The following is a 6,017-nucleotide window of genomic DNA, read 5'->3' as shown; positions in this document are numbered from 1 at the left end:
TGATGGTAGCGTTTCTTTCAAAACAAGGCCAGTCCACTTCTCTCAGGCTCTCTTAAGTGAAACACAATGGTTGGAGGCGGAAAAAAAAAAGAAAAATCACAGTTAAACATTGTGACATTTCAAATCTCAGCAATGAGCTGGTTGTCAAGGAGATGCCTCAGTGAGATGTGTCGGCCTCATGGGGTTCGGCTCTCACAGACAATGTTCGTCTAGCTGTTGAGGTGTAATGTTCGTGCCATTAGGACGAGCACAGAAACTCTCAAGGTCTTTGGGCTTCTCATCAAAATCCTCCAGTATTTTTTTAACAGTCTCAGCAGCAACCGGGCCTGGCAGCCACATATTGACAGCCCATACCCAAATGACGCACTGGATACAATGTGGTACAAAGCAGCTTTTACTGTATTTTTCAAACGGTACCTTCTGCTCCCGCCAGGTCCGTGTGCTCCATTTAGCGCTCTGCAAGATAGTGCCAGAATGCAGCCTCAATTTTCAGAATCAGTGATGAAACTGCAGGAAAGTGCCAGAACCAATCTTGATAAAAGATGCATGCTGCTGTGGTGTTTTGGGGATATGGTGAGACAGGCTGAAAGACAGATAGATGGAAGCAGCTGTCAGAATGGTTGTTTGTAGCCCCTCGCGTGCTGGGCTTAGGGGAAATAATAAACTGCATCATTAGGACACCTGTCATTCACAAGTCGTTTGTAGAAGCCTCTGTTAGCTTCAAATACCCACATGACAGCAACACATATGGAGCACGCAGGTCAGAGTCATTAAGCACTTGATTTAGCAAAGGAAAACATGTCTTTACGTGGCCCTCGTCTGTCGAGCTCAATTCATTATCTTTGAAAAAGCGCCATAATGTCAAATTGTGCTGTGTGTAAGCTACTTTTGATCACTGAAAAAATGTGCCTGTGCATGACCATAAATAGCTTACTAATGAGGTAGTGTGCTGCTCTGTCAGATTCAGGGGAGCCCATTTCTGTATAATTGACACTAATGCACCCCGTAGGGCTAATTATTGGACTTGTTGGTGAATGAAATTTGTATCTTTTTATGGGTCAAAAATGTGTCAAGGGGGATATATTTTAAAAAAAGAAGAGCACAGTTGAGGGCACCGTCCCGGCGACAAGTCACCGTGCCCCTACAATGAAACGTTGAGCTTTAAATTGGAGCGTAATGTGTGGCATCACGCTAAAGAGTAAAGCGGTGTGTGCCACACCCCCTTATCCGCGGTGCGGTGGTATGATCCACGGATGCTGTTATAGCGGCAAGGAGCCTCGGCAGCATCAGCAACACCAGTGAGTCTCGTCGGGTTCAAGTGCAGCTAATCGCAGCTTGCCGTGCTCCCTCCTGCCACCGCACTGCTAAACCTGGCTTTCATAACACTTCCTGCCAACAGATTCCCTTCCTTCCTCTCTGCAGAGATCTGGTCCGAGGCAGCCCCAACATCGAAGGCGCGCCGGCAGACTCCGATGAGCGCAGCGAGGTGTCTCAGTCACGTTTAGCAGAGGAACAACGTCACGAGGTTCCGATTGTACAGGGGGATTGCTCCGCATTTGGATCTTAAGCGTGGATTCGGAGCGAACGGGAATGGCTGCTGCACGTCGGGAAGGTAAGCGTCCTGTTCTGGCCTTTAGTGGACTCGCGCACGGCGTGTGACCGGTTGTCAGCACTGTTGCTTGGCTGACGGCGGCTCGGCTGCTGGGACAACGTGAGTTCACAGGAAATGATCATCAGCTGTTCTTAGGATGCGTGCTGTAGTGTGCGGTGCATGGAAGGGACAGCGCTGGGCTACATGGGCGCGTGCTAATGCTCTAAGCACCTCTCGATGTACACATAAGAAGCATGACTAGGAGATAAACGCCACAAACGCTGACGACTGGGCTGCCTCATGTTTGCGAAGTGCCACGGTGGCTTCGGTCCACAAGTAGCCTTGAGCTGGTGCCACTCCATCAACATCAGCTCCAAGGTAGCTTAATGATGCCAACAGGGCCACTTTGGGTCCACAGGGTTTAGATTTTTCTATCTGTTCCAATACCTGCAGCCCACTAGCTGAAACGGCACATTTTTGACCCATATTATACAATGCAAAAGTGTCATCATTTGACTGAAGAGCCACGTTCATCGCTAGATGGCACAGGTCCAGAAGGCAAAGCAGAGTGAAGAATTTTGTATGAGGCTCCTGTAAAACAGTAACATTCGGAATACAGAGGGCTGTGCCAGCCCCACTCTAGATTTCCTTATTGAGCTGCATATTTATTTTCCCCCATTGGGTGACTTTAAAATGAATGAGGGCGAATAATTAAGGGCAGCAAAAATACAGTCGGATAAATCATAATTATTATGAAGCTGCCATAATTTGCACAAGTTTGGATATGCTCTGATGGATTCAAATTATACCTTCTCTCTTCCTCACACTATAATTGCTTGCAGTAGACCACTGAAGACAGTTTGTGCCGAAATAAATGAGCACACATTGGCTACGTGTAGAAGACAAAAACAATTTTAATATGGAATTTGTTCATCATGCTTTATTTAACAATGTTCTAAAGGCAATTTCATATTTTTCATTTGTAAATGCAAATGCGATTAAGCAGAAACTTCAAATTATCGCAATATACTCTTTTTGAAACAACAATTACAATTCAGGCAGAAAATAGTACAATTATTTCATACAATTATACAGTCTGTTTTACTCAGTCATTTTTAAAACCAATTATACATTAAATGTGATGTCACACTGCTCTACCTGAAGCTGTTTGTTGTGAGACGATCACCGTTCTTTATTTTTTCTCGGCGTGTGCCTGTATTGATAGTGAAAAAAGACCGTCTGTCTTGGCTCCTTTTTTTTTTTTTAATTTTGATTTTTTTTTTATTAACAGAGCATCTGTGCATGAGGGTTAGCGACTATACACATACACATGCTGCAAACCCTTTCTCACACACTCCCACACACAACCTGGAACTCACACGTGCTCAAGCGCTCCGTCACACACACACACACACACACACACACCTAGTAATAATGTGTGTTGATGTGTGTGTCCTCTCTACATATGGATGATTTTCACTTTAGTCCCTATTACTGGTGATTAAGAGCACGTCTTAAATGCCACACCCATTATGGCGGGTCTTTGAATTGAAATGTCACGCTAGCAATTACACACCCCGCATATACCACTGATAAGGCATTGGAATTAATGTCAGTCATCCAACATGGCTAATCAATCCATCCAACATTCGGCCTTACACTTTCAATCATATCAACTTAAGCCAGTTGACTCCTCGGCAAGCGGTTGGAGGCCAGCGGTGCGCCGATACAAACGCTCTCCTTCAGCTGTTGCTCTCTCATTTTTTAATTTTCAGTCCTGTTGCAAGAGCGCTCACGCATATGGCGCTGTGGTAATTTGAAGAAGCATGCAGAGTCATTTCCATGTATAAGAGTCCCATCATAATTCCAGTGCGACACAACCACTGCTAGGTTAAGTTTTGCATCTCAACATTTCCCGTTCTCCCATGTGGAGAAGACTCTAAAAGTCTTTGCGATATTTGCGCGCCTGAGATTTGAAGGAAACTGTATTTTCTTTTGTGTTGCACGGCACTACCAAACAGCAAGGTGCTGCGAGTGGGGGGTGTTCTTTTTTGTTATCCAGCTCTGCATTATTAATAAATTTTCTTTCCTGGAATGCTGTTGCCCATGGCACTGAAATGCTCTGCTCTCCGGTGGAATTGCTTAGATGTTTCTCTCTGCCCCACAATGCTGCTGCCAAACGACTTTTCCTTAATAAATTTGAGGTCATGAATTAGTGAAAGGACAATGTGAGAGGCACAGGGGGATGTTCATAACATAACACACATAGTACTGCTCAGAGCACTACACTCACCGCAGTACTAAGAAGCAATTTGAAGCCCAGTGTGACATTTTACCACCCACTCCTCTCTCTGCATGTCCATCATATATGATAAGAATGTAATTGCTCGGAAAGCTAAAATGTTTGCCACGCTGGTGATCATTTCAGAGTAGCGGAACCCTTGCATCTTGAGAAATGAGATGACAAGACCATTACATTTTGATGCACACACTTGAACAATTTACACGGCCACACAAATTTCGCTCTTTGCTGAAATGTAATCCTGCGCTATCGTCAATATAAATATATATCACCTGGGAATCATTGACCCTCGCGGTAAAAAAATACCAACGCTACAAAAAATAAGAAAATGAATAAATAAAATAAAAAAAGACAAGACTAGAACCCGAAGACAGTAATGGCACCCTTTACATGTTCAATGGCGGCATTTAACATTGTAAGTAGGTTCATTATCCTAAAAGCTAAAAATTCTTACACCTTGAGAGTCACAAGGTTTAACGCTTATGCAGTTTAAAAATAATATTTGTAAAATGTGAAAGATATCTCTCATTTACTCTATACCAATTTCAGGACTCTATGCTTGTTTGCAGACTCAAGATTTACAGCAGAGCAGTACACAACATCCATTTTTCCACTAAAACCGTTGATTATATCGAGAATGACTTTAGATTTACACCACTGTAAAACGTGACTGTAAGTTTGCTTCCCATTTATGTTTGACAATGCTCTTTCACACAGTACAGCATAATGACACAGCATGCTTTACTTTTATGCCGAACCTAAAAGTAGAATTGAAAGAGAAAACAACAGCACAATCAAAACCAAATTCATCTTCACTTTGTGCATGCAATTTCATACACATGCAAACAAAGACGTGCGCACACACATGCACGCACACGCGTACGCACACACAGGCGGCTTGTAGCATGTATGCCGGAGGCAATCTTCTTTTAAGTTTTTGGCTTTGTCTCAACTGGCATCTCCAGCTCTTTATTCCCTCTTGTGTTCCTCCATTGGGCTGTGGGCAAAAGTCAGGAACTATACGTGCTTTAACAAGAGGCAGAATGTTATATGAGAATTGCATTGTGAAAATACAATTGCAGTTTTCCTTCACACTCCTGTACCTACGCCCTGTGTCTCTGGTCTAAGGACTGAAGGATCAGAGCCTCAAGAGGCTTACTGGTCAAGCCACTCCACCTTTCTTTAAAATATGAGATTAATTTGTCAAGAGGAGTGGTGTGTGTGTGTGTGTGCGCGTCTTTTAGCATGTGAAGAGCGGCGTGGCTAGCTCGCGGGCTGAGACAGAAAAGCTGTCAAGAAGGAGGCTGCAGTCATTTCTGAGTGCTTAATTTGTCTCTAGTGGATTGTGACATATTGTGGATTTTTCCATTTAATTTCTCTCTGAACATAATGCAAAGATTGGGTTATTGGAGGCATATTTGTTTGTTTTGGAGCGTTGAAGCCGCAATACCTCTAAGAGTTGTGCAAAAATTCACATTAATTGCACACGCTCTAAAGCTTTGCTATCATACTCCAACACACACACGCACACACACACACACGCAGAAAGCACATGTCCACCTACAGGGACACATTCCTCACTGTGAAATTTTTATTAATCAAGTCAGTGGACAATTTTAGAGGAAGGAAAATCAATGTTTGTTTCTTCGGAGATTTATCACCACGTAAATTGTCCTTCACCTCGGCCTGCAAATCTTGGCATTGTTGTCAAAACAATTAAGTCAAAATCCATTATATTTGTCTTGTTGATACAAAGGACACGATTAAGTGTGTTCCAGACAGCATTTATGGAGAGACCAGAAATTCACCTTCAGGTTAAAGCACATTATTGAGGAAGGAAGGCTAACCCCCCCTACGCCATTAAAAAAAAAAAAAAAAGTCTTTAAATCTTGCTTGTCTGAAAATGATCCTTGACAAAGAAAGCCAATTTTAAACATTCTTGATTAAATGATTAGCTACAAGGAAGCTGACCACTTAAGCCATTAAAGAACAGGTCATTCATCAAATTTTGCAACTCGTTTTATAATTTATTAATCTGACTAATTTATACGTGTAACTGTTACATGATCATGAAGTGATTTACTTAGACAAACTACTTGTTTACTCACAACATTAAACACTGAT

At 42.7% G+C, this 6,017-nt stretch overlaps 1 protein-coding gene across 1 annotated transcript in view; it reads left to right on the top strand.

The window, feature by feature from the left end:
- Positions 1-1,290: 1,290 nt before the first annotated feature.
- Positions 1,291-6,017, top strand: part of tenm1 (teneurin transmembrane protein 1) — a 148,118-nt gene continuing 143,391 nt past the window's right edge. Inside the window, exon 1 of the mRNA XM_088431226.1 lies at positions 1,291-1,612. The gene's annotated coding sequence lies outside the window, so the exon portion shown is untranslated. The remainder of the gene's footprint in view (positions 1,613-6,017) is intronic.

This window comes from Hippichthys cyanospilos, chromosome 13, assembly GCF_059441005.1.
Source record: "Hippichthys cyanospilos isolate Australia breed blue-spotted pipefish chromosome 13, RoL_Hcya_1.0, whole genome shotgun sequence".
NCBI lineage: Eukaryota > Metazoa > Chordata > Actinopteri > Syngnathiformes > Syngnathidae > Hippichthys > Hippichthys cyanospilos.
Note: the sequence above shows the minus strand (reverse complement) of the source record. Positions and strands in the feature narration are given on the sequence as shown.